The sequence below is a fragment of the Lissotriton helveticus genome, chromosome 1_1 (assembly GCF_964261635.1).
Source record: "Lissotriton helveticus chromosome 1_1, aLisHel1.1, whole genome shotgun sequence".
Classification (NCBI taxonomy): domain Eukaryota; kingdom Metazoa; phylum Chordata; class Amphibia; order Caudata; family Salamandridae; genus Lissotriton; species Lissotriton helveticus.
In genome coordinates, this window is record NC_136057.1 from 104,120,917 (window position 1) to 104,148,547 (window position 27,631).

At 48.3% G+C, this 27,631-nt stretch overlaps 1 pseudogene; it reads left to right on the forward strand.

Moving 5' to 3' along the window:
• The first annotated feature begins 585 nt into the window (after positions 1–585).
• Positions 586–21,193, forward strand: LOC144759133 (uncharacterized; annotated as a pseudogene).
• Positions 21,194–27,631: the final 6,438 nt, after the last annotated feature.

Consider the following 27,631-nt stretch of genomic DNA (forward strand, 5'->3'; position numbering starts at 1 on the left):
ATTTCTAAGGGAAGGCATTCCACGTTCCATCCTAAGTGACAATGTGCCCCAGTTCACATCGGAGAAGTGGAACGCCTACATGGAAAGGAATGGAATCAAGTCAAACATACATCGGTATACCATCCAGCTGGAAATGGCTTAGCCGAAAGGTTTAACAGAGTGGTCATGGGGTCGATACAATCGGCAATCAGCACAGGAAAGAACTGGGAAACTGAGTTGAGGAACACGGTATGGGCATACAGGTTCACTCTCACCAGCACAGGATACAGTCCCTTTAAGATCCTCAGAGGGCGTGACCCCTTCATCAGGGATAATGTCGCATGAAAGGAACGCACGGTAGTGAGCAAGTGGTCTCCTGCAAGAGTACACCACAATATGGGAAAAGCCCAGAGAATATATTCTGAACATTACAACAAAAGGCGGAATGTGAAAGAAACGGACTTGGAAAAAGGAGAGTGGGTCCGAGTCAAACTAGCCCAACTGAAAAGGAAGGGTGAAAGCAAATTCAGTGCGCCCATGCAAGTGAAGGAGGTTTAAAACAGAGCGGCCTTGCTGAGCGATGGGAAAGTTTGGTCTCAGGATCGCATGTCCAAGTGCAACAAAATACTCCAGTGGACCAAGGAGGAAGAAACCCAGTCAGAACTTCTTTGTGACAATCAGGCTGAGGTCATCCCGGCGCAGGAAGAAGGAGCAACCTCGGGGGAAGCTATGAGAGAGTTGGTGTCGGCAGAAAGGAGTAATCTGGAAGGCGCATCGAGACACCAGGCAAGCCCTGGAGAAATGACACCCAGGAGCAGGCCCGTGGGCGGAGGCAGATCATGGCTGAGAACTCCCAGGGTGGACACTGATATCACCTCCGGTACCCCCGTGAGACGCACCCGAGCTGGCAAAACAGTGGTAAGACCGGCCCGATATAAAGACTTTGAGATGGAAGAGATTGTTGTACTAAGAAGCACATAGACTATGGAGACTTACCTTTCACTATTATGTAAATGTTAAAGGAGGGAGATATGTAGTGTTGCGCTCTAGTTTTTGCGTCGTGACGTAACGACGCAGAGCGTGGCCGCCATCTTGAGGAGACGCGCAGAGCCCGCGAACAGTGCAGACACGGTTCCCGGCGCTCTCTTACCGCAAACGACATAAATAAAGTATTTACTGGCCCCCAACTGGTTGTCCCTCGTTCATGCCTCAGCGCCTGCCATTATCACTACAATGTTTGCATCTGGTTGGAAAAATATGGTTACATAAGAATGACGTTACCTGTTATCTATGCATTTGTGCTGTGGAGGGAGGGTTTCCGTTTGCATGGAGATGTTAAAATATTCAATTGTTCTCTGTGCATATTAGTAACATCTGGCCAGCGTGCAAGGGTCCGCTCGGTTTTCTGGCACTGTGGGAGAAGCTAAAAGGCAAACGGTGTTTTTATGGCGGGTCTCGCGTTTGTGTGCACCAAGTAGAACACCATGCAATGTACAACAGCGTAGCAAGGGTGCCCGTCAGTGCTGGTGCAGGCAGGGTGAGTGGCCCCATTCAGTGCTGAAAATGTAGCAGAGTACAGCATTGTCGGTGTTCAGTCACCCCTTTGCAACTCTACACACCCGGTGCTACTGCACCTGCTGCACTAATAGTCTCTAGGAGAGGTGTTTAGGGCGTTAAGTCAATTGTCCTGGTGCAGGCAATGAGCCCATCCACTGGTCAAGGTGCAGAGTACATCATTGGACCGTTACCTCTGTTGGGGGCCTTGTTGCCACTGCGCCTCTCGCACATTTGTCCCCCCAACATCCCCTCGCGACGCTATACTTGGCAGACGATCCTTACCTTATGCAAGGTCAAAAAACAGGATATATTTCAAAAACTTTTTGGGCGGTGGAAGCTATTTTTAGATGCAGTGAACCCCTTGACATTAGTACGTTTAAGGGTGTCATGTGTACAAAACACCGCCCGACCCCTACGTGCGACCCTCTCCGCCACCGCTCACCAGGTGCTCCCCCACCCCACTGTCTTACACAACCTTCTAAGCGAAGCACAACGAACAGATATTACAAACACATCTCAGTTTTTTGTTTTGGGGTACTTTAAAATCTAAAAGGTCTCAATGTTACGCACGTTTAAGCTATTGCCATTGTAAATAACAAAGCATTTTAGTTTACTCTTCAGAAATAAAACGGAAAATAAAAGACATTGTTATTTGCAATGTTAATAGCTTAAACTCACATACCTGCGACACTTATTGCCCTGCCGCACCGTGTAAAACGAACAAATACCTTTAGGTCGAGGTGGCACAATATCTAAAAAAACGCATAACTACATAAATAGAATCAAGTATTCTTCGTCATACTTTCACGGTGCGTAAAAGTGAAATACTTCCGCTTCACTCAACACGTTCTTACAAAACAGTTTTATACACAAAAAAAAACCCAGTTGTCAACATTAGCAGTGGTTGGGGGTAAAGCATAAGGTAAAAAACTTGGGCCAGTCGTTGGGATACTAAGCATCCAGTCAACGCGTTAATAAATCACAAGATGTCTACACTACTTGCTGCCAACAGAGACGTATTTTTAAAATGCACTTGGAAATAAAATAAGCCTTGCTTTTAATTTATACCCAGATCTCTCTGCAAATAAAACCCCTACACCTCTTTTACTACTTTACTAACCTTACAATATGCCATATTATTACACCTTTAGTAGCCCACTATCATACAAACCCTCTAATTACTCTACCCCTCTAATAACTTCCATCCCTATAAACCTCCACTAGACCTCTTCTAGCCCTTAATACCTCTACCCCTTTCAAAAACCTTTACCCCTCTACTACCCCAGGACTACCCCCTCCACAAATAATACCCCTCTACTCCTCCTCTTATATCCATAAATCACTCTACCCCACTTCTGCTCTTCAACACCTGTAGCCCTATACTACCCCTCTATTACCCCTCTACTACCCCTCGACTACACATCTAACACTCTTCTACACCTATAATCCTCTAGCATTTGATTTATCTACCCAGATATCCTTCAATCTCTTAACCCACAGCTATCCCTTTACCCCTGTACCCCTCTATCATCCCTCTACTAGCCATAATACATTTAAACATACAAACCCTTTGCTAAACACATTCTTCATCTATACCATTCTACTACCCATCTACCCCTGTACTACCCCTTTAACACTCTAAACCTCTGCTAAAACTCTTCTAACATCAATCACTCTTACCCTCTTCTACTCTTATAATTCTTTACACCTCCAATCACATAGTAGCCCTATAAAAATGTACTACCACTATAATACCCCACTAAGACCCGTGCCACACCACGTATTCAACAAAGCAGATGCAGCCATCGCACCCCAACTACGGAAGGTCATCAACATCTCCTTTGAAACAGTAACATTCCTGGAAAGCAGGAAGCACGCCGAAATCAACACCCTCTTCAAGAAGCCCAAAGAGGACCCCAAGGACCTCAAGAACTTCCGGACCATCTCCCTGCTCCCGTTCCCGGCAAAGGTCATCGAGAAAATCGTCAACATGCAATTGGCCCGCCACCTGGAAGACAACAACATCTTGGACCCATCCCAGTCCGGTTTCAGTTGCAACCACAGCACCGAGACAACCCTCATTGCCGCCACAGACGACATCAGGCGCCAACTAGACAACGGCGAAATATCAGCCCTCATCCTCCTGGACACGCCTCCTAGAAGCCGGAATCCAAGAGAAGGCCCTGGACTGGACCACGTTCTTCCTTTCAGGCAGAACCCAGAGAGTCTGCCTCCCACCCTTCCAATCCGAAGCCACCAACATCATCTGCGGCGTCCCCCAGGGCTCATCCCTCAGCCCGACACTGTTCAACGTCTACATGGACCCCTCGCACAAGTATCCCGCCATCACGACCTCAACATCATCTCCAATGCCAACGACACCCAGCTCATCCTCTCCCTTACCAAGGACCCACACACTGCCAAAACCAACCTCCATGAGGGAATGAAGGCCGTCGCAGACTGGATGAGGAGGAGCCGTCTGAAACTGAAGTCAGACAAGACGGAGGTCCTCATCCTTGGACCCACCCCCTCAGCCTGGGACAACTCATGGTGACCAAACACGATGGGAACAGCACCAACACCCACCCACCATGCACGTAGCCTAGGATCCATCCTCGACTCCTCCCTCTCCATGTCCAGGCAGGTCAATACCGTCTCCTCCTCCTGCTACAACCCCTTCCGCATGCTCCGCAGGATCTACAAGTGGATCCCGACCGAAACAAGAAGAACGGTGACACATGCCCTCGTCAGCAGCAGACTGGACTACAACAACATACTCTATGCAGGAATCCCAGCCAAACACCTACAACGATTACAACGCATCCAAAACGCCTCCGCCCAACTGATCGTCAATGCCCCCCGATGCAGCCACATCACCCCCACCTGAGAAACCTACACTGGCTCCCCGTCGACAAGAGGATCACCTTCAAGCTCCTCACTCACGCACACAAAGCACTCCACAACGCCGGACCAGCCTACCTGAACAGCAAACTCAGCTTTCACACCCCCATCCGCCAGCTCGGCTCAGCCGGCCTCGCCCTCGCCGCAGTCCTCCACATCCAATGTATGAAATCCGGCGCAGATCCTTCTCCTACCTCACCGCCAAGACCTGGAACACCCTCCCTACCGACATACGGCAGACCCAAGACCTATCAATCAATCAATCAATCATAATATTTGTATAGCGCACTACTCACCCGGAAGGGTCTCAAGGCGCTTGGGGGAAGGGGTCCGCTACTGCTCGAACAGCCAGGTCTTGAGGTGTCTCCTGAAGGCGAGGTGATCCTGGGTCAGCCGAAGGTGGATGGGGAGGGAGTTCCATGTCTTGGCCGCCAGGTAGGAGAAGGATCTGCCTCCAGCGGTGGCTCTTCGGATGCGTGGTACGGCGGCGAGGGCGAAGCTGGTAGACTGTAGCTGGCGGGTGGGCGCGTAGAAGGTCAAGCGGTCGTTGAGGTACTTGGGGCCCAGGTCGTGGAGAGACTTGTGTGCGTGGGTGAGGAGCCTGAATGTGATCCTCTTGTTGACGGGGAGCCAGTGCAGGTCCCTCAGGTGGCCGGAGATGTGGCTGCGTCGGGGGATGTCCAGGATGAGTCGGGCGGAGGCGTTCTGGATGCGTTGGAGTCTTTTCTGTAGTTTGGCTGTGGTTCCGGCGGAGAGGGTGTTTCCGTAGTCCAGTCGGCTGGTGACGAGGGCCTGGGTGACCGCCTTCCTGGTTTCGGTCGGGATCCATCGGAAGATCTTGCGAAGCATGCGGAGGGTGTGAAAGCATGATGAGGAGACGGCGTTGACTTGTCTGGTCATCGAGAGGGAGGAGTCCAGGATGAAGCCCAGGTTGTGTGCGTGGCCTGTTGGCTTGGGAGTGGTGCCCAGGGCTGGGGGCCACCAGGAGTCGTCCCAGGCAGAGGGTGATGGTCCCAGGATGAGGACTTCCGTCTTGTCTGAGTTCAGTTTCAGGCGGCTGTTCTTCATCCACTCGGCGACGTCCTTCATCCCTTCGTGTAGGCTGGCTCTGGCGGTGTCGGGGTCTCTGGTGAGGGAGAGGATCAGCTGGGTGTCGTCGGCGTAGGAGATGATGTTGAGGTTGTGTTGGCGTGCGATGGCAGCAAGGGGTCTCATGTAGACGTTGAAGAGGGTGGGGCTGAGTGAAGATCCTTGCGGGACGCCGCAGATGACTTCGGTGGCCTTGGAGCGAAACGGGGGGAGGCGGACTCTCTGTGTTCTTCCGGCGAGGAACGAGATGATCCACTCCAGTGCCTTGTCTTGGATGCCGGTGTTGCTGAGGCGTTGGACTACGGTGCGGTGGCAGACAGTGTCGAACGCTGCAGAGAGGTCTAGAAGGATGAGTGCTGCTGTTTCTCTGTTGTCGGTGGCTGTGATGAGGGCAGTCTCGGTGCTGTGGTTGGCTCTGAACCCGGACTGCGAGGGGTCGAGGGATCCGTTCGTCTCGAGGAAGGCGGCAAGCTGTCTGTTGACGATCTTCTCCATGACTTTGGAAGGAATAGGGAGGAGCGAGATGGGGCGGAAGTTCTTGAGGTCGGTGGGATCCGCTGTTGGTTTCTTCAGTAGGGCGCTGAGCTCGGCATGCTTCCAGCTCTCCGGGAAGGTGGCGGTGGCGGTGTTGAAGGAGGTGCTGATGACGTCCCGGAGTTGGGGTGCGATGGTGAAGTCGGCCTTGTTGATGACGTGGTGGGGGCAGGGGTCGGTTGGAGATCCGGAGTGGATGGTGTTCATCGTGCGGGCTGTGTCTTCGGTGGTCACCGTGGTCCAGGTGCGAAGGGTGGCGTGGGGTGCGTTGTTTCGACGGTTGGGTGCGTGGATGGTGTGCCGAAACTGTTGTTGATGTCGGCAATCTTGCGGTGGAAGAACGAGGCGAGGGAGTCGCAGAGATCTTGTGAGGGAGTGATGTCGTTGTTGCCGGTGCTGGGGTTGGAGAACTCCTTGACGATGCTGAAGAGTTCCTTGCTGTTGTGGGCGTTGTTGTCCAGTCGCTCCTTCAGTGATTTCTTCTTGGTGGTGCGGATGAGCTGGTGGTGCTTGCGGGTGGCGTGTTTGAGGGCGGTCATGTTGTCAGTGTCCTACTCTCCTTCAGAAGACTCCTCAAAACCTGGCTCTTCGAACAGTAGCAGCAACCACCACCCCCCCCCCACCCCATCGCCTTGAGACCCTCACGGGTAAGTAGCGAGCTTTACAAGTACTCTGATTGATTGATTGATTGATTGATTGATAAAATGTTAGCATTTAAGGCCCTTAAGTCTACTCATAGTTTAATACTCTGACCACTTTCCTTGGTTGTGATGACTATGTTTGCCAACCAAGCAGAGCTCTCTGTTTCTTGAATTACACCTTGATTGACCAATTTTTCAATTTCAAATCTTCAAGGTTCTCTCATAAGTAAAGAATAGAATGTGTTTTGTGAACTACTAGGACAGCACCTTCTTTTAGAACAATTTTATGCATGTACTTTTTTAACAATCCCATATTTTCATTAAAAACATCTGGAAATTCTTTAGGAGATTGGTTCCGACTTCTGGGGGATCAATATAACAATGTAGTGCAGAGGAGGTGAGGCCTGTCCAGAGCTGGGGGGTGCAGAATAGGTGAGGCCTGGCCAGGGGGGTGCAGAGGAAGTGAGGCCTGTCTAGTGGGTTGCAGAGGAGGTTAGGAATGTCCAAGGGGTGCAGAGGAGGTGAGACCTGTCCAGGGAGGTATAGAGAAGGTAAGGCCTGTCCAGCGTGGTTCAGAGGAGGTGATGCCAGTGCAGTGGGAGCAGAGGAGGTGAGGACTGCCCAGGGAGCTGCATTATAGGTGAGGCCTTTCCAGGGGGGTGCAGTGGAGGTGAGGCCTGTCCATAGGGTGCAGAGGAGGTGAGACTTATCCTTTACTGGGTGGTGCAGATGATGTGGGGCCTGTCCAGAGGGGGTGCAGAGGAGGTGAAGCCTGTATGAAGGGGGCGGGGTGTGCTATAGAGGTGAGGCCTGTCCAGTGGGATGCAGAGGCGAGGAGGTCATTTCCAGAGGGGGGGGGGGGGGGGACAGAGTGGGCGAGGTCTATCCACATGGGTGCAGAGGAGATGAGGCATGTCGGGCAAGGGGTTGGGAGATGCAGCAGAGGTGATACCTGTCCAGGGTGGTTCAGAGCAGGGAAGGCCTGTCCAGGGGGTGCAGAGGAGGAGTGAGGCCTGTCCATGGGTGCAGAGGAGGAGTGAGGCCTGTCCATGGGATGTAGCGGAGGTGAGACCTGTCCAGGGGTGCAGAGGAGGAATGAGGCCTGTCCAGGGGTGCAGAGGAGGAGTGAGGCCTGTCCAGGGGTGCAGAGGAGGTGAGGCCTGTCCAGCGGTGCAGAGGAGGTAAGGCCTGTTCTGTCCAGGGGGGTGTAGCCTAGGTGAGACCTGTCCGGGTGGTACAGAGAGGGTGAGACCTGTGGAGAGGGGGTGAGGGGCAAAGGAGGTGAGACCTGTGGAGAGGGTGTAGGGGCAGAGGAGGTGAGACCTGTCCTGTTGGGGGGGAGGTTAGAAGAGCTGAAGCCTGTCCAGGGGGAGGCACAAAGAAGAGGAGGCCTGTCCAGCAGGTGCAGAGGAGGTGAGCACTGTCCATGGGATGTAGAGGGCGTGAGGCCTGTTTGGAGGGAAGTGCAGAGGAGGTGAGGCCTGTCCAGGGGGACAGAGGAGGTGAGGCCTGTCCAGGGGTACAGAGGAGGTGAGGCCTGTCCAGGGGTGCAGAGGAGGCGAGGCCTGTCCAGGGGTGCAGAGGAGGAGAGGCCTGTCCAGGGGTGCAGAAGAGGAGAGGCCTGTCCAGGGGTACAGAGGAGGTGAGGCCTGTACAGGGGTGCAGAGAAGGCGAGGCATGTCCAGGGGTGCCAAGGAGGTGAGGCCTGTCCAGGCGTGAAGAGGAGGTGAGGCCTGTCCAGGGGTGCAGAGGAGGCAAGGCCTGTCCAGGGCTGCCGAGGAGGTGAGGCCTGTCCAGGGGAGCAGAGGAGGCGAGGCCTGTCCAGGGTTGCAGAGGAGGAGAGGCCTGTCCAGGGGTGCAGAAGAGGAGATGCCTGTCCAGGGGTACAGAGGAGGTGAGGCCTGTCCAGGGGTGCAGAGGAGGCGAGGCCTGTCCAGGGGTGCCGAGGAGGTGAGGCCTGTCCAGGGGTGCAGAGGAGGCGAGGCCTGTCCAGGGGTGCCGAGGAGGAGAGGCCTGTCCAGGGGTACAGAGGAGGGGAGGACTGTCCATGTGATGTAGAGGGGGTGAGGTCTGTTTGGAGGGCGGTGCAGAGGAGGCGATACCTGTCAGGGGGGATGTAGAGGAAGCGAGGTTTGTCCAGGGGGCTCAGAGGAGGTGAGTGAGGCCTGTCCAGAAGGGTGTTGAGGAGGTGAGGCCTGTCCTGTGTTTGGGTGGTTCAAAGGAGGTGGGGCCTCTCCAAGAGGGATGCAGTAGAGATGAGGCCTGTTCATCTAGGCGGGGTGGTCGAGAGCTGAGTTTAAGTTTATTAATTATTTTCCTAAGAGATTTGTGGAATGAGTGTAAGTTGCTTGTAAACTGGCCAATTGAAGAGCCACAGCGTGAAGCGCCTCAAAATATTTAATTATATTACAAGAGATTAATGCAGATTTACAGACAATATTGCAAAGTGGAAGACCGGGTAAAAGAGGGTGCATCTTTTAGCGTTGCATCCAGAGGTTAGTCCTAATGTGAGGGGCTGCAGACTAACATTCTGGATGTGATTTTGTTTTACGCAAAGTACTGTAGTGACAATTTTGTTAAAAAGCAGAAAAATATATAAAAAAAAATAATAATGAGCGCTCAGACCAAAATGTTCCAGAAGGGTGACAATATTGCAAAAGCAAAGACTGGGTAAAAGAGGGTGCATTTTTTAGCGTTGCATTCCGAGGTAGTGCATATAACCAGCAAAATGTGAGGGGCGGCAGACTAACATTCTGGATGAGATTTTGTTGTAACCAAAGTTCTGTAGTGACGATTTTATTACTAAGCAGAAGAAGGTCAAAATAAAAATAATGATGACGCAGACAAAACATTTCCAAACGGGTGACGAAATTGGTTCTCACGGATTGTATTCTTGTTTTGATTCCGGGTTTGTTGCTGGTGTGAATTTGGATATGCACGGCGTTGGTGTGCAGAGTAATGATGTTCAGTATGTGCAAGGAGGAAATGTTGTTCCTCTGGGTCAGGGCCGGACTGGAAACCCAAACCAGGCCTGACAATTTTGACGGACCTGCTCACTGCCTCTTTTGTTGCTGGGGGGGTGATATAGCAGCACCACAGCAAAACCAGCCCCCAGTAACAAATACGTTTCCCAGCACTGAAGAATCGGCCCGCACTCTTCCAGCCTCCCGGGAAAACACCCGAAGCCCGTTCCGGCCAGTCCGGCCCTGCTCAGGGTGTTGGTTTTACTGACATTGGCAATTTAAATACCTCAAACACTAATAATGTGCAGAATAAGACACACTCCTTGCGATGTTTGCAGGAACCTGGGAAACTGGAACATGAATCAGATGGCCAGAAGTGGAGAAGTGTGGCTCACTGGTTAGAGGAGGCAGACCTGGAAGCAGAGGTCAGCCCGGGACCAGGGTTCAATTCCCGGCTTGGCGGGGTCTTGAGTCCTAAAATGTCCATGGACTCGACAATTCTCGCTCCGGTGCCTACTCGATTCACGGGTTCACACTCTGCGACTCTGGGCAATAGCTTGCTTAATCTCCACAACGGCCCCTCGCGGCGGGATGCCTGGCTTTCACCTTGCGGATACCCTGCCGGGGTTATCTCACAGGGGAATACCAGGACTGGTTCCCTAAGCAAGCGCTTAGAAACCGCTTGGTGATTTGCGATATATAAATTCCTGTACATTTACATGTCACAGTCAGTGGTCCCAGCCCAACTGAACTCTGTGCCGAGCATGCAGAATCAGAGGCAGATATATTGGAACATACCTTCAGTTCAGATAGTCCCACAGCCCAGTGCAGAATAGAATGCCAAATTCTCAACAAATTCAGGATTTCAACAAAATCCTCTAGTGATTAATAAGGATTTTCCACTTCTTGCATCTACACAAGGAGTTTCTACTGGACTGAGTCAGACACAATGACCGTGCCTGAGACGGGAGAAGGGTTGCATGCTTGGTGCAGTCCTAGAGGTCACCCAGAGTGACCCTTTTGTAGAAGAAGACGTAAATGGGAATTCAGCATCACTTTTAATCAATAAATGTGCCTCCCGTTCCACAGTCAGACTGACGGGAGCGCCCAACCCCCCCCTCTTGGGAAAGGAGTCCAAGTTGTAGGCATTTCTAATAAACAACTAATAAGCAGTCAGCAAATGTTCCAGTACAAATTGGGTCAATGATGAATGGCCAGAAACGTATACGTATCCAGTTATTATGTTAGGGAATTACCTTGTAAAATGACTTGTGGCTTTTTGGGGAAGAGTCACAATGAATTATTCATTTTGTAGGTGTGATTTATTATATTACATTTTGTTGTGCCATGTTTTCATGAACATTCATTGATTGCTGTAAATGTAAATGTAAATGTGCTGGACTTGTAAAGCACACAGCTGCCCGTAAGCGTCCCGGCGCTTGCTTAGGGAACCCGTCCTGGTATTCCCCTGTGAGAAAACCCGGCAGGGTGTCCACAAGGTGAAAGCCAGGCATCCCGCCGCGAGGGGCCGTAGTGGAGATTAAGCAAGCTATTGCCCAGAGTCGCAGAGTGTGACCCCGTGAGTTGAGTAGGCACTAGAGCGAGAATTGTCGAGTCCGTGAAATTTTGAGCCCGAGACCCGCCGAGGCGGGGAATCGAACCCTGGTCCACGGTCGATCTCAGCTTCCGGGTCTGCCGCCTCTAACCACTGAGCCACGCTTCTCCGCTGTCACTTTTACCTCATCGTGAACCATGTCAATAATGTGTTCTCTCTGTCTAAAAACTTAAGAACTTTTCCTTGATTCCTAACTGAGCAGATTCTATATCAGTTTGCTATTTGATATTATTAAAAAAAATGTTCTTATATTTTAGCACCCATTTGTTGTGGTGGTCTGTCTATTGACTTTACAGCTAGAGTTATTTCTGAGTCTGGCTTTTCATATACTTTAGAGGTTACCTTTATGTGATCCTCCTGCAAATATTATGATAATTATTTCTCTGACTGAGTACCTATGTTTATGCCTTCAGTAATTATTTGATACCTTTAATATAGCTTTGATGCTTGTTGTAGCTCCAAAGGCAAGGGCCTTTACCAAGGGAGTGGTCCTTTAAGGGGCTGTACTGCCTGCTACGGCTGACTATAAGGTCATTAAACTGTTTGCCCCATGAGGGCAGAATGTGTTAATCAATAAAACAACGGTGTCCCAGGGACCGAGGGGGTTGAAACACCTCCGGTACTCTGAAACCTTTGTTTCAAAGCTGTTGCTGTGAAACTTGAACAGTTAACAGCCGCATGAGGGACCATGGTGGCTAATTGTGGAACATTCACAGCAATAGCTGTTAAAGGAGGCTGAAGTCAGACTCTGGTTCTCCCTGGGCTTGGTTGTTTTGTAAATCCAGGACGGTTATTTGTAAAATGTGATGAAGTGTGATTGTCGTCTGATGCAAAAATATTTCTTCACTTCCTTTCAGGGTATTCTGGGATGACAGGCAGTGCAGCATGGCTGCCACCCTTGGGGGAACAAAAAAAATAATTGTCAGGTAAGGATTCCTATAACTCTCTGTTTCCCTTTCCTCTGTTTCTTCTTTCTCGCTTCCCTTTCTTGATCTCTGTTTTTTTTTGTATCTTTACTTCAACTTTTGACTCTCTCTGTGCACTATTCTTGTTGTTATCAAACTTCTGATAATAATATGATGGAGCCACATTCCACTCTTGGAACATGTTGGGGGGTGCAGTGCAGGCCCAGTTCCTTTTTAGGTCAGTTTTGCCCAGCAGTTCCTTAACTATTATCACATTTGTCTCCTCCTCTACACCACGTGATGGTGGTTCACCCTGATTAGAGTTGCCACGCTGTTGCGCTGCTACTGCGTTTAGAAAGTGATCATGATATAAAAATTTTATTGAATCATTGTGTGCGTTCTAATGGGGGAATGTTTTAAAAACTATTATAATTGCTTACTTGTGTGGGGTTACTGCATTCTTTCCAAGCATTTTTCAGTTTTTTTCTTCATCTCGGGGAGGGGGCGGGGGGCTTGTGGGGGTCTTTTTTTACTTCCCCGGTCCGGTATTGCTGATAGATGTCAGTTCATTCAGGTTTATGTTTCGAGGGTTCCTTTTCAAGTGTCTGTTTTTTTTTTATTTTAACCTTTTTTGAGGACAGCGATTCAGCGATGAGCAAAGTGATGCAGTGATGGTCTGTCCAATCACATGGAATGATAGATTCAAGTTGAATGGAATTACCTTTAGAGATAATTAGATCCAATGTCGCTTCCAGGTTCTGATAGGACTTTCGCATATTTGGATCAAGTTTAGGTCAGCTAGGAAGTTTTTTAGGCTAATCACTGCTTGGTCATTTGGGTCATTCCAGTAGAGGTTGAAGTCACCAAGGAAGATTTGGGCGCAGTATACACGGAGTTGGTTGTGATGATTTCCATAATTTGTTCAATGGATGGGAGCTTATCTCCTGGAGGGTGGGAAAACGCTTGCAGTTTGTATCGAGGCCTATCTTTACTCAGGATATCGATGCCTAGATATTCACACGAGATGAGAGTAACGTTTTGTGCTTGCTTCACACAGAGATTATTGCAGTGAGTACAGGGGTTACCTCCACCAGGTCTGTTTGGTCGATCTAATCTGATGATGTCCTAGCTGGGCGGTGCTATTGAGCGTTGGAGTGAAGGAGTAATTTAGTCAAGTTTCAGTCAGGACTATGAGGTCAAGATCATTGGTAAGGAAAAGGTCAGCAATATCCACTGCATGTTTAGATGCTGATCTGCAATTGAGTAGCGTACGTTTCAGATGGGGTATGGCGACAGCGGAGGCAGCCTCAGTGATGGGAATGTGCTTGAAGTTGGAATTGTTACCTGCTCTGGGATTGGGCCTAGGATCTCTATGTGGATTCGACTGAAAGAGAAGTGATTAAATATTGTTGTCCGATTGAGAATCTTTTATCCTGATGGGTCGGTGGAGGCGTGGGGGTAGGAAATTGTCTTCCAGGTCAAATGAGGAGATGTTGCGATTGCTGAGATCCCATTGGATGTGCGGGGTGACATCCGTCTAACGGGATTGTTATTGGATTGCTAAAGGGAGTGTCTATTCTTACCCATCGGCCTGGTCGGAAACCAACAATTAGCGAGCTCTGAGGTGAGGGATATTAGGCTTTAAACCTCAGCCATAATTTGATGAAGCTCCTGAGATATCTCAGTGAGTTTGGAGTCTTTAGTAATGTGGGAACAGGAGCTTGTGATGTGTGCCAGGAGGCCAGGTGAGACTGCTCCGGTTTATGGTGTTAGGGAGAAACTGAGTTGGGAGAACCAGGGGAGGGGGGAAGAGAGATAGAGACATGATTGAGGAGTGGGGTTCGGGGACTCAAAAACAGATTGATGAGGACATAGGCGCCATGTTAAATTAAACTGAATTCCTCCTCATCTACCCACCCAATCACACACCCAAGATAAACTTATGGTTGAAACATCTAACTTCCTTTGATACTGCTCCGCACATCATTGACTCCGCGAAATCCCTGGGAGTCACCACAAACATGCAGGCACAAATCACTAATGCCACCAAGGGAGCTAATCACCAGATGAGTATACTAAGGAAACTTAAACCCTTCCTCCCACAGACCGACTTAAAAATGGCAGTACAAGCCCTAGTGCTATCAAGATTAGACTATGGAAGCGCCACTCTATGCGGTCTCGCCAAATACTGGCCAGCCCCACTGAGGCCATCGCTTAACGCTGCGGCCAAACTGGTATCGGGTACTAAAAGAAATAACTACATCTCTCCGACCTTGAAAGTTCTGAACTGGCTGCCCTACGAGGCAAGAATACACCTAAAGATCGCTTGCATGACCCATAAAGCCCTGCATAGTTTTACCCCCAGTTACTTAGCTCTAAAGCTAGAGCGATCGGGAGGATGCAGACAACTGCGAAGTGCGAGTTCACTACTACTGAAACCACAATCTTTCCATAAAAAGAGAACTGGTTGCAGAGCATTCTCAGGCATTGCATCAAAAATGTGGATCTTCCTGCTTCCAGTGGTACGTGGAATCTCTTCCTTTACCTCCTTCAAAAAAGAAGTAAAATTGCTTCTAATGAAGAAATTCACATCCTAAGACTTTAATTCTATTGTAACCTCTAGCCACCTGTGCGACCATGTATTATTGCCTACATCTTTTGTATTGAAGGTGAATACCGAATGTATGTTTACTACTCCAACCACCTAATGTTTAATAACTGTGTATTGTGAAGCGTTCTGATTCCCTCGTGGATCATTCTTTGTTGACCACTAGTCACCTATGCTATCCATATACTACTATCGACCTCTTTTGTACTGAATGGCGAATACCGAATGCATGTTTACTACCTCAACCATCTAATTTTTAATAACTATATTGTAAAGCGTTCTGATACCCTTGTGTGTCCTGTTCACGCTATCTAAAACTTTATAAAAAATAAATAAATAAATAAAATAAATGTTCAGAGGTCAGGGGCAGAGATGAGGTGAAGGTGTTAGTATCGAGTCAGTGTATTTCAGTGGTCGCTGCTCTAGGGGTGTGATGAGGGCTCAGGCTATTATGGCGAAAAATGTTGGTTGAAACAAGCTGCAGGGTAATGGTAAATGAATGCTGCTGGGTAATCTGACGAAGGTGGATAGGGAGGAGGGGAAAGGGGTGGAGCAATACAAGTAGTGGGGAGAGGGTAGGATACAGAACAAGGTACCCATGGGATGACTAAAGAGCTAGGATGAGCTTGGGCCATGGAGGAGACTTATTCATAACAGAGAGTTTGATGAATGAGGAAAATTTCATCAAGTAATTCTAGGCTGCATTCAGATGCTTGGATGAGGATAATCCCATTATTATAAAGGGAGATGGTTGCTAAACGTGGCCAAGTCCTGTTTATATGCGTTTGACAGTGGGGTGGATGACCCGGAATACAGCCTAGGGGGCACCAGAGTCTTATGGAAGGCTGATACCTTTAAATACCTGGGAATCCAGATATATCGCCAACCGGCTGACCTGTTTGACGGAACCTGGGGCCAGCGCTTAAGTCCCAGATAACCTTTTGGTCCACGCTCCCGGTGACTATTACCGGTAGGGTGGCATTGGCCAAAATGATCATGCTTCCTAGGCTTCTATACTACTTCGTTAATCTGTCCCTGTTCATCCCGAGCCCTTTCTTCTCAAAACTCAATGTGGTTCTCCGAGACTTCATCTGGGGCACATCCCGGCATTGGCTAGCGCTGCCGAAACTGTTCCTGCCAACAGATAGGGGGGGGTTGGCTGCCCCTTGCTTTGAGCACTACTACCTTGCCGCGCAGCTGCAGTGGATTGCCCGCTGGCTGGCGGACAAGGGAAGGGAAGACACTGCCATGGCTGAGCCACCATATTCCCTGGGCCGTGTCACCGCACTCTTTCACCCACTGGCGCCGCCTGAGAAGCCCACTCCACCGTTATTGGCGGTTGCATACAAATGCTTTCGTAGAGCCCTATTCCTCACCCGTAAGGTGTTCCCATATGCGCCTGCTATACCCTTGGCGTGCTCCCCAGGGAGCGGGGGGGCCATCGCTCACCCTCTACTAGATCAGTGGGGAGAGGCAGATCTCCAGACACTGGGGGACTTATATCGGGACGGAGAGCTGGTGGCCTACGAAACGTTGATAACCGAAAACGGGTTACCGCCCGGGGGGTTCCTGCTGCACCGCTCGCTAGTGGCGAAAATGGCGGCTCGCTGGGGCGACATGGCGGCGGAGCCAACGCAACATCTCACTATGCAGTACCTGCACGTCATGGGGAGGGGCAGACACCTAGTCCGCTGGTTCGCCGCATCGATACGGGCGCATACAGAGATTAGCCTGATCCCACTCAGAGGCAAGTGGGAACGGGACTTAGACAGGGCGCTCACTGATAAAGAGTGGGAGCGGCTGCTTAAGAGTCCGGTGCGCATACCCCGAAATATGCGCCTACGCCAGATACAGCTCTTTATTGTCCATAGGGCCTACCTCACCCCTGAGCTCAATAATAAGTACTTTCACCGATCTGACTCATCCTGCCCCCGGTGTGATGAGCTGGATGCAGGGCTGATCCATCTCCTATGGAACTGTCCCAGGCTGGGCACTTACTGGCATGCGATCTGTGGAGCGCTTAGGGAGTGCACGGGCCGCGTCATTCCCTATGGCTGGCCCGAGTGACTCCTGCACCAATTCAAGAGGAGACCCCAGGACAAGGCATCTTCTCGTTTTCTGGATCTGGGCTTAGTGGTAGCTAAGCGACTGCTCACGAGACGGTGGAAGGCACGCGAGCCGCCAGCTGCGCAGGCGTGGGTATCCTCCCTTAAGGCGTGGGCGCAGACGGAATGGATAGCCATTCGGAGAGAGGAAACGATTGGGCACCGTAAGGAGCCCATGGCGGAGCAGTGGGACCGTATGCTCCGGGCTCTACGCTTGCCGGGGGAGTTGGATGAGCTGGACGTTGGAGTGACCTAGGTGGCTGCCCTGGGTGGTCGGGCACGCCGCGGGCTACTTCATTGTTGAGACCTGATGCCATACTAGGCTTTACCGCTTCTAGGTGCGTGGGCCTGTGCTACACGCAGACTTACACAAGTTGCTGCGCGTTGGGAGGGAAGCTGGGGGGGGCGGGGCGGGGGGAGGGAGATGCACGCACATGTGAATGTATTTTTGCCGCAATAGTTTGAATGTTTGAATAACTGTTAGATTAATGTCATCTCTATATGTGGCTATATAGCAGCAGGATTCACCCCGCAATTAGGTTTCCAAGCCAGATTGATCTGCAGGGTAAATGTACTGTGCCTCAGGACGCTTTGGACTGCATCTTGGATGGGCAGGGCAGGCCATAATGCAATCACCCTCACATGTGCTATCATAAATGTGGCTACATGCCTGTACACCGATTTGTTCTGTGACACCATAATGCTGTACGAACGTGTGTGCTTTGCCAATTTATGCTGATTGACTTTTGCACTGTACCCTGAACCAAGCTATATAAAATGCTAATAAAATAGATTTGACAAAAAAATAAAGGGAGATGGTTGCCTCTGCTCAGCGAACAATAGAGGGAGTTACCGAGAGTCTGACACGGTCGTGGGCTTTAGTGGATGCAGTGATCCCACCTTCATTGTGCTGGTCTTTTAATGCCAAAGATAAGGTCACTTATGGTAGCTCCTTTATTCGTGCAGACATAGGGGGTGGGAATAAGGGTTTTTGGGTGAAATTTGAGAAGCCTGTGTTTGAAGTTTTTGAACACGCTTTTGGATCAGAAAGGCTAATTCGGAGTCTAGCTTCCGGAAGTTACTGAAGACATGGCTCTTGAATCTCCCGTAGCACGGTGCAGGCTCCAACATGCTGATCTCTTGCTCCTCTTGTCTCCGCTACCAGCACCGGGACACTCCCGTTGAGGGTAGTCGCATTTCAGCTGTCTGGAACAAGTTTGGAGACTAGTGATCTTTGAGAAAGGGAATCCATGGCTAAGGGCACCAAATTTCCAGAGTGGAAAGAGGGGAGGGACAGGAGTACTACATGCTCACGTGGGGGGAAGCTGAGGGGAGTTGAGGAGAAGGGGGTATGGTCAGATGAAAGAAGGAAGGGATGGAGCAAATCATGGGCTGGCTGGAGGAAAGTGCCATGACTCCGCTCTACAAAGGCAGCCCATTAAACAGCAGCGTCATGACAGAAGATGTCAAGAGAGAAGAAGGTACACTTTCGGTTTTGGGCTTCCCAGCGTTATTGCATGCGATTACTAGGTGGAAAACAGAAAATCCTGAGGAGAGGGCTCAGCTGCGAATATAAAAAGGGGCAGTTGAAATACATTAGGTCAAACTAGATTATGCAATTCGGAAGATAGAATCCAGATTAGAGGGATAGGGGGGATAGGATGAACAGTGGCTTAGGATGCACTTGGAAATTCGATAGACCGAGCCAGTCTGGAAATCTAAGCAGAATTAGTAAACAACATCATTCTAAGAAGGCCACCACCTTGGAAATACTATGAAGCTATAGAACATGATAGTCCTTCTTTCATGTCCATAAGAAGGACATGCTAAGTCATATGTGGATATCTAGATTCCTAGAGTCTTAGAGCCGCCAACATTTTAGTTTGCGCAGGGACTTTATATGGGGAGAGGGTTGATACATGATGCAGGGCCTACAAGGCCCAGATAGAGCCCCTTAATGCCACAAGGGCCTCAAACACAATCAGCGCACAAAAGGCCCCCATAATCAGGCCTTGAGTCAACAGCGAGGGGAATCCTCCTGAAAAAAGAGTTAGTAGTGAATGGAACCAGGCACCACCGTGAACAATAAGATTTGATGTATGGCACAACATCCTGATGTCCACCTTGCTGTCTTGAGTGTTCCTGATCCATCTCTTAATCCAAGAGCTGTTCTTGTTTTAAGAAAACCTTGACCATATGCATCTACCTAAAGCTGTAACTAGTATATGCGTGCTACGCAAGCACCCTTTTTTAGTTAAGTTACTCAATGAACACCTTTGCTGAAATAAATAATTTTGTGGCATGTTCAAAGGAACTTTTATGCAAATATCTCTGTATGGCTAAATGTGTCTTAAATGTCTTGATAACTTTCAACAATAGCAATAAATGAGATGTTTTTACAATCAACTAAAAATTGTATATGCACATTCCGGTATTTTCCATTTAAGTAATTTAAATCTCTTTACATCCGACAGAACACAATCCTTGATTGCACAACATGTTTAGGAGTAATGAAGATAATACTGTAAACCTGCAAAAGCAAAGTCCAAAACATTGAGTTCCAGTATTCAGGAAAACATAAGTGCCGACAGAGGCAGCCGAACCTGAACATAAACTGACAGATCTTGGAAGTACCGTCAAGGGCAAATCGGTGGTTCTACGAGTCTCAGCTGTGCACCTCCGTGCCTCAAGATGAAGAAATGACCTCTAGAAAATGAAGGCAACACTGATCAACCACTTCTTGTGTAAACATGTCCAATACCAGCTCTGATCATGAGGTGGTTACAGCAGTACTCTGCTTCCTAAAGTGATATCAGACCACCATTCAGTGCTAGAGGCGCATTGTAAACTCTTTCAGGCCATTTCACAGCAACCAGCGAAAAGCACAGTTAAATGGAAGTTAAAAGAAATGGGGGTTCTGCTTTATAAAACAGAGTACATTTACCAAGCCGAAAACTGCATCAGAGAACACACACAGGGGAAAAGCCATACAAATGCAATGAATGTCTGAAGACCTTAAGTCAATTATTAGGTCTAAAAAAGTTTCAGCGAATATACACAGGGGAAAAACCATATCATTGCAGTGAAGGTGGAAGTAGTTTTACGGAATCATCTAAAGTCATGAGTCATCAGAGAACACACACTGGAGAAAAACCATTCAAGTGTAATGAATGTGGGAAGGGCTTTAGATATTTATCACACCTAAAAAAGCATCAGAGAACACACATTGGAGAAAAACCATATCCTTGCAGTGAATGTCTGAAGAGCTTTAGACAATTAACAAACTTAAAACAGCATCAGAGAACACACACAGGGGAAAAACCATACCATTGCAGTGAATGTGGAAGTAGTTTTAGTACCTCTTCAGGATTAATGTATCATCACCAAACACACACAGGGGAAAAACCATATAATTGCAGTGAATGTCTGAAGAGCTTTAGTCGATCAACACACTTAAAACAGCATCAGAGAACACACACAGGGGAAAAACCATATGATTGCAGTGAATGTCTGAAGAGCTTTAGTCAATTTACAAACTTAAAACAGCATCAGAGAACACACACAGGGGAAAAACCATACCATTGCAGTGAATGTGGAAGTAGTTTTAGTTCCTGTTCAGGATTAATGTATCATCACCAAACACACACAGGGGAACGCCATATAATTGCAGTGAATGTCTGAAGAGTTTTTATAAATTATCGCACCTAAAGCAGCATCAGAAAACGCACACTGGGGATAAACCATTCCAGTGCAATGAATGTGGGAAAAGATTTTGTCGCTCATCAGTCCTACATGGATATCAGTAAATACACACTGGAGAAAAACTATTCCACTGCAATGATTGTGGGAAGAGATTTTGTCTCTTATCAGTCCTACATAGACATCAGCAAACACACACTGGAGAAAAACCATACCATTGCACGGAATGTGGAAGTAGCTTTCGTGATTCTTCAACATTAAGGATTCATCAGTGAAGACATAGAGGAGAAAAGCCATATCATGGCAGTGAAAGTTCAAAAAGCTTTTGTCAATCTTCAAACCTAAAAAAAAATCAGCGAGCACTCCACCATCACCATCAATGAAAGCGTCTATTCTCTGCTATTGTTTATTTCCCTACAGCTAGGTCGTCCTGCAAGAGATCAGAAATATATATATACAGAGTAGAAGATCACTCTGGATGTGCACCTCCCACACCACAAAGAAACAACTCAAACGATCACAGCCACTGGCTCACATCACAATGGCAATAACCACAAAACTCAATACATCACCTGATGCATACACTGCCCACTTCCGGCCGGGGAAAGTCTTCACACAGCCGGGGATCAGAGCTCAGCAATCAGGGTTCAATCCAAATTAGACACGTCTGCCCTCACTCGGAATCCAGACTCCCAAACTTCCACTTCCACCAGACCAGTGGAGGCTCCCCCTTTTTAATACCAATCCAAACATAACAAAGCTTCTAGCAAGCCACGCCACCTCGTTCTCATGAGATTCCGTACCACTACGTGCCCCCGAGCACAGCATTGGTTGATCAGGCCTTTGCTATGACTTCGAGGAGAAGCCTGCACATTCGTCTGGTAAGAACCGGTTTCTACTAGCACACAGAGTGTAGAAAACAAGTCAAAGCAAAACATTCAGCTCTGCAGCCCCGTGCCAGACAGAAAGGCCCAAAGCAAGATGGAATTGAAAAGCAAGATGACATGAGAGCATGTCAAAAGCAATAGTCAGCACTGCCATAAAGCAAGGTAAAGTCAGAAAACAGAATGGTCAAAGCCAATAATAAGAACTCATAATTCTCACCAATGCACAATACAATCACAACTGCATGCCTTCAAATGCACATCCCACACGCTCTGCTCTTGGCAAGACTGTTCCACTCAGTAACAGCTCCCACTGAAAGACAGCAAGATTACAGAACAGAAGAGAAACAGGCAAATGCAGGACCATCCTACATTACGGAACACACTAAAATCAATGAAAATGGTGGTGGCAAGGGTCATCATAGGGTGCCAAAATCACAAGAGTGGCTCGTTTATTACAGAGACTAGCACAAAGTGGACTAAAAGTAAAGAAACATTGTTGGTTTTTATTCTGTGAGAGCTTTACGAAAGAAATCCAAGCACACCTGACCATGTTACCTGTTAAATCAACACCATGAACAATGCTTGGACTAACAAGGGTATTTTCAGCTAATTTTAAAGATTAGTGATAACACATATAAACCCAACACACTCAAAACAGTTTAACAAGCACAAACTGAAGATTCTTCCGAGCTCGCTGTGGTTTTTGTCATTTTATGCATCATTAATTGTTCTGTGACAGCGGCCAGAGAACTGTGTAGAAAAGCAGAAGTGAAAGCAGGAGAATGTGAGCTGCAGCTCTCTGGGTTAACTCTTCAGTGCATGACATTTACCTCTGAAGCTCTGATGTAGAACAAATGAGGACACAAATTCTTCAGCCATGAAAATAATGATTACGTTTTAACTGTGAAACTATGTGACAACAATTGAATTGATGTTACTCTTTTGGTCTGTCCTTACGATGTAGCAACTGTTATACAATTATGTTAAAAATTAGACAGTGCATCTATATAGAAATAGGCAATGGATGAATGTGCAAGTATGCCTGTATATCTTCAGTAGGGACCATGGACCAACTATGTGCTGAATATTGATCATCTCCTTCGCAATTGCTTTGCAAATGCTTTTTTGATAAACGGTTGATGCAAATAAACATATATTTCTGATAACGCAATATAATTTGTCTTTTCCTAATTCAAAGGTCCACTTTGTTATTATATTTCCTAAATGTTTTTTTCACACTTGTAGAACAAATGATGATCATAGTCCGAATTTCCGTCTACGAGCCGTACTCGTCAGCACATTACACAACCTCGCATTTCATTAGTGACAAAAAAGTTAAAACCTCAAAGAAACCTGGTCCTACGCTTGGCTAGGAAAACCCAGACAACAACTCGTCTCTGGACAGGTCGGATAGGATCTCCTTTTGCGCCGATGATATTCTCCTGTACCTGGCCAACCCTCGATCCTCAATTCAGAGGTTTTTGCATATTCTTGCCCTCTTTCGACAGTACTCGGGTTATATCCGTAACTGGGACAAGTCATTGATTTATGTCCTCAGTGGAGAGCCCCCACGTCTTCCCCCAGGCTGCAGCGCCGATATAATCACAGGCGGTTTCCGCTATCTGGGCATTTATGTCACGAGGAACGAGGACATTTTCTATCAGAAGAATCTCCTGCCTCCCCTGCATCGCCTCTGGGCTGACGTGAAGCACTGGAAGACACTGTCCCTTACTCTATTGGATAGAGCTGCCCTATTTAAAATGAAGTGGTATGCTCCGTCGTGAGTCTCTTGCTCACTTTGCCACTGGATTCAAGCAAGCCGGGCTGAAGACGGCTGAAATGCCAGAAACCGCTCCTCGGAAGCTTATTTCCGGTCCAGGGAAGGCATGGCTTGGCAGTTCGGGCTGGACTGTTCCCATGAGGCACAGGGTCAGATTGATTTGCATATGGCCATGTCTGAACTGGGATGGCAGAGTGGGCTAAAGAACAGTGATGGATTAAACCCAGATCTGTTGACTGGGTGTGAGTGTTTGATTGGTTCAGATGCTCCGTCCATCACCACCCCCTTTTGTACCCCTTTATTCACCATAAGTTGGCAGGGTATGCTCAGACGTGAGTCTCTTGCTCTTTTTGCCACTGGATTCAAGCAAGCTGGGCTGAAGACGGCTGAAATGCCTGAAACCGGTCCTCGGAAGCTTGTTTCCCGTCCAGGGAAGGCATGGCTTGGCAGTTCGGGCTGGACTGGTCCCATGAGGCACAGGGTTAGACTGATTTGCATATGGCCATGTCTGAACTGGGGTGGCAGAGTGGGCTAAATAACAGTGATGGATTAAACCCAGATCTGTTGACTGGGTGTGAGTGTTTGATTGGTTCAGATGCTCCGTCCATCACCACTCTTATTGATCCAGCATACAGGATGGACAGGCTTAATATATCTGCGGGCAATTACCTACAAGCATTGTATGGAGGGCTCGGACATCTACCCAACTATACTCTGACCTCTACCACAGTTTCGACCTGGCATGCGGCAACCGCCATGCTGGGTTGGAAGGGGAAAATTACGCAGGTTATTTAATTGCTGGAATCGTGCCAATTGGGTATGCTCTAGAGTCATCCAGGGTTTGAAAAGTGGGATTTGATTGGTCTCTCCACGGTTGGGGACCTGTGGGCAAAAGGTGCGGTGGTTCCATTCGGCGAGCTACAATTAAAATACCAACTGCTTGAGTGGGAAATGTTTTGTTATCTTCAGGCATGTAGTGCATTGTGTAAGGCAATTCCCAAGGGCTCCGAACTACCCGTCTCCTCGCCTCTGGAAGATAGGCTTCTAGACGATTATCTCCCGCATAAGGCCATCGCCCTGACCTACCGTAAAATACTTAATAATTCACCTGAGCCTCTCGACAAACTACGCACAAAATGGTGCGATGACGTGGGAGACTTAAGTGACGAATATTGGAGGAAGGCCCTGGCTTCACCCCGGAGGTGGCTGTCTGTTCCTGCTTCAAGCTCATGCAGCTTAAATTACTTCCCTGGGCCTATTATACCAGCGCGGTACTTATTAAAATGGGTCTCTCTGATTCCCCACTCTGTTCCACGGGCACCTTCTTACACCAGTGGTGGGACTGTCCTGTTCTTCAACAGTACTGGAGTGCGATTTTGTCCACCATGTCCCAAATATGCCATAAACCTATAGAAACCTCTCTTTTAATTTGTCTCCTAAATATTTGGTACGCAACTGACCTCTCTCGAACTGAACAAAAATGGGTTTCGCTGGGCTCTATAATAGCAAAACTCAACATAGCCAGAACCATTCCTCCAATGGTGCCCCAAAACAGGGACTGGGCGGCCGAAATGGACTGGTGCATGCAGGCTGAAAGAGTGGTGTATGAGAGCAGGGGATGCCCAGGTAAATAGACAAAAATATGGTGCATCTGGAACGAAAGCAGAGGTCTTCTGTGCACTCCCTTTGGTGATGGTTCCCCATTTAATATTGATAACGAGACACTTTAAGGTTAAATACCAGTATGTGACCGAAATATTATCAGTGACGCTTCTTTCTATTATATTGATTATAGTTAACTTGTGTTTATTTCATGTGATTCAACGATCTTGACAACTGCTCTCTTTTTATGTCTTTCTATTCTTTTTATATTGTTTTTTGTTGTTTCTCTCAATTAAAAAGATTTATCAAAAACATAATAATGAAGGTCGTAGAGGTGCAGCCCTCTGAGAGGCAGACCGTGCACGCAGCTTTATTTCAGAAGAGTGCAGGATTAATAAGGAAGCAGCAGCTGTGTGATAGCCAGGCCGAGCACACTTCAGGAGAGTGCAGGATCAGTAATGAGGGTCACAGAGCTACAGCTGTGTGACAGACATAACAAGTACTTCACCCCCGAAGAGTGCAGGATCAATAATAAAGGTACAGAGCTGCAGCTGTGTGACAGCCAGGCCAAGCACACGGGTTCACTTCAGAAGAGTGCAGGATCAATAATGAAGGTCACAGAGCTGCAGCTGTGTGACAGCGAGACCGAGTACTTCACTACAGAAGAGTGCAGGACCTGTAATGAAGGTCTCAGAGTTGCAGCTGTGTGATAGCCAGGCCGAGCATGCAGCTTCACTTCAGAAGAGAGCAGGATCAATAATGAAGGCCACAGAGCTGCAGCTGTGTGATCGCCAGGCCGAGCACACTTCAGAAGAGTGCAGGATCAATAATGAAGGCCACAGAGCTGCAGCTGTGTGATAGCCAGGCCGAGCACACTTCAGAAGAGTGCAGGATCAATAATGAAGGCCACAGAACTGCAGCTGTGTGATTGCCTGGCCGAGCACAAGGCTTCACTTCAGAAGAGTGCAGGATCAATAATGAAGGTCACAGAGCTGCAGCTGTGTGGTCGCCAGGCCGAGCACACTTCAGAAGAGTGCAGGATCAATAATGAAGGTCACAGAGCTGCAGCTGTGTGATAGCCAGGCCGAGTATTTCACTTCAGAGAGTGCAGGATCAATAATGAAGGTCTCAGAGCTGCTGCTGTGTGATAACCAGGCCGAGCACACTTCAGAAGAGTGCAGGATCAATACTGAAGGTCACAGAGCTGCAGCTGTGTGATAGCCAGGCCGAGCACACTTCAGAAGAGTGCAGGATCAATAATGAAGGTCACAGAGCTGCAGCTGTGTGATAGCCAGGCCGCGCACACTTTAGAAGAGTGCAGGATCAATAATGAAGGTCGCAGAGCTGAAGCTGTGTGATAGCCAGGCCGAGTATTTCACTTCAGAGAGTGCAGGATCAATAATGAAGGTCACAGCTGTGTGATTGCCTGGCCGAGCACAAGGCTTCACTTCAGAGAGTGCAGGTTCAATACTGAAGGTCTCAGAGCTGCAGCTGTGTGATAGCCAGGCAGACTTCTGTTCACCATAGATGAATTATTAACGAAGTCTCCGACCCACATGCTGTGTGATTGCTGGGCTGAGCTCAGGGCTTCTCTGCAGAAGAGTGATGGATCATTAACAAAAGTCACAGAGCCTCCCAATGTCTGATAGCAAGGCCGAGCACAAAGCGAACAAAATCACCATTGTACATTCGTGGGTGATATTTGTAGATGGTAGATGGCAGATGGCTGATGGAGCTGCATTTTGAAATGATTGTTCTAAAAGGAAATTAAAACAAGCATTGGCGTAGCCAATAGGTCTCGCCCTTGGGACCTCATAAGTGTTTAGCCACGCAACAGTTGATGTTGTTGCACCAAGGATATTGTGCTGCATACCTAAATACTTATAAGGTCGCAAAGGTGAGACCTATTGGCTATGCGATTGGATGCAAGTAATTGATTACTTAAACCCACAGATTAATAAGTATTATGAACATCCATTTTACATAAATGCACATCCTGGATAAACAGAAATGTGGCAGCGAACATGATATGTCAGTGCTATGTTTGCCAGAGGCTGGAGTTTGGGTGTACTGGGGTCCATGCACAGCTTTGTGGTACGGACAAATTGCACCTGACATTATCTGTTTACTTGTGTTTACAATAGTTGTACTTCAGAGAGCCAACCTGCCTTCAGGCTTCTGTCATGCCTTCAAGGCCAAACTCCCCTCATAAAGCACAGCACACTTCAACAAGTACGTTTTTAGAAGAGGAAATCACAAAATCCCACGTGTGTAATGAGTTCCGGAAATCTAAAATGTTGCTAGCAATTGTTCCCCCTTGACAAAAAATAAAGAAAAAGAATGCTAAAATCCATCCCCCACATTAAAGATAATCGCAAGGCTGCATTGCTGGTAGTGATATTTTAAACACACTATGGCCAACCAGCGCCTTTCCGGTTCCTACTTTTAGAAAGTAGATTTATTTCAAGAAAACACTTCCTAGCTGTGTTTATCAGAAGCATTGCTAAGTGGTGCTATTCGTTTAGAGTATTTTCAAGCTGTGATCAGGCCCCAGACATGAAGGGAGAGGGAGCAAGTGTGAACCGGAGGAGGCACAAGAGATGGGGGTGGAGAGAGAGGGAAGGGATTGCAATAGAGGAGAAGGGAAGTGGAACACAGGATGAGAGGGAGAGTGTGGATGAGTGACATCTGGGCACACACCTAGCGCCTCGAAGCCAGCAGCAGCGCAGTGCTTGGTGATGGTTGCACTCCCACGAGTGCTCAGCT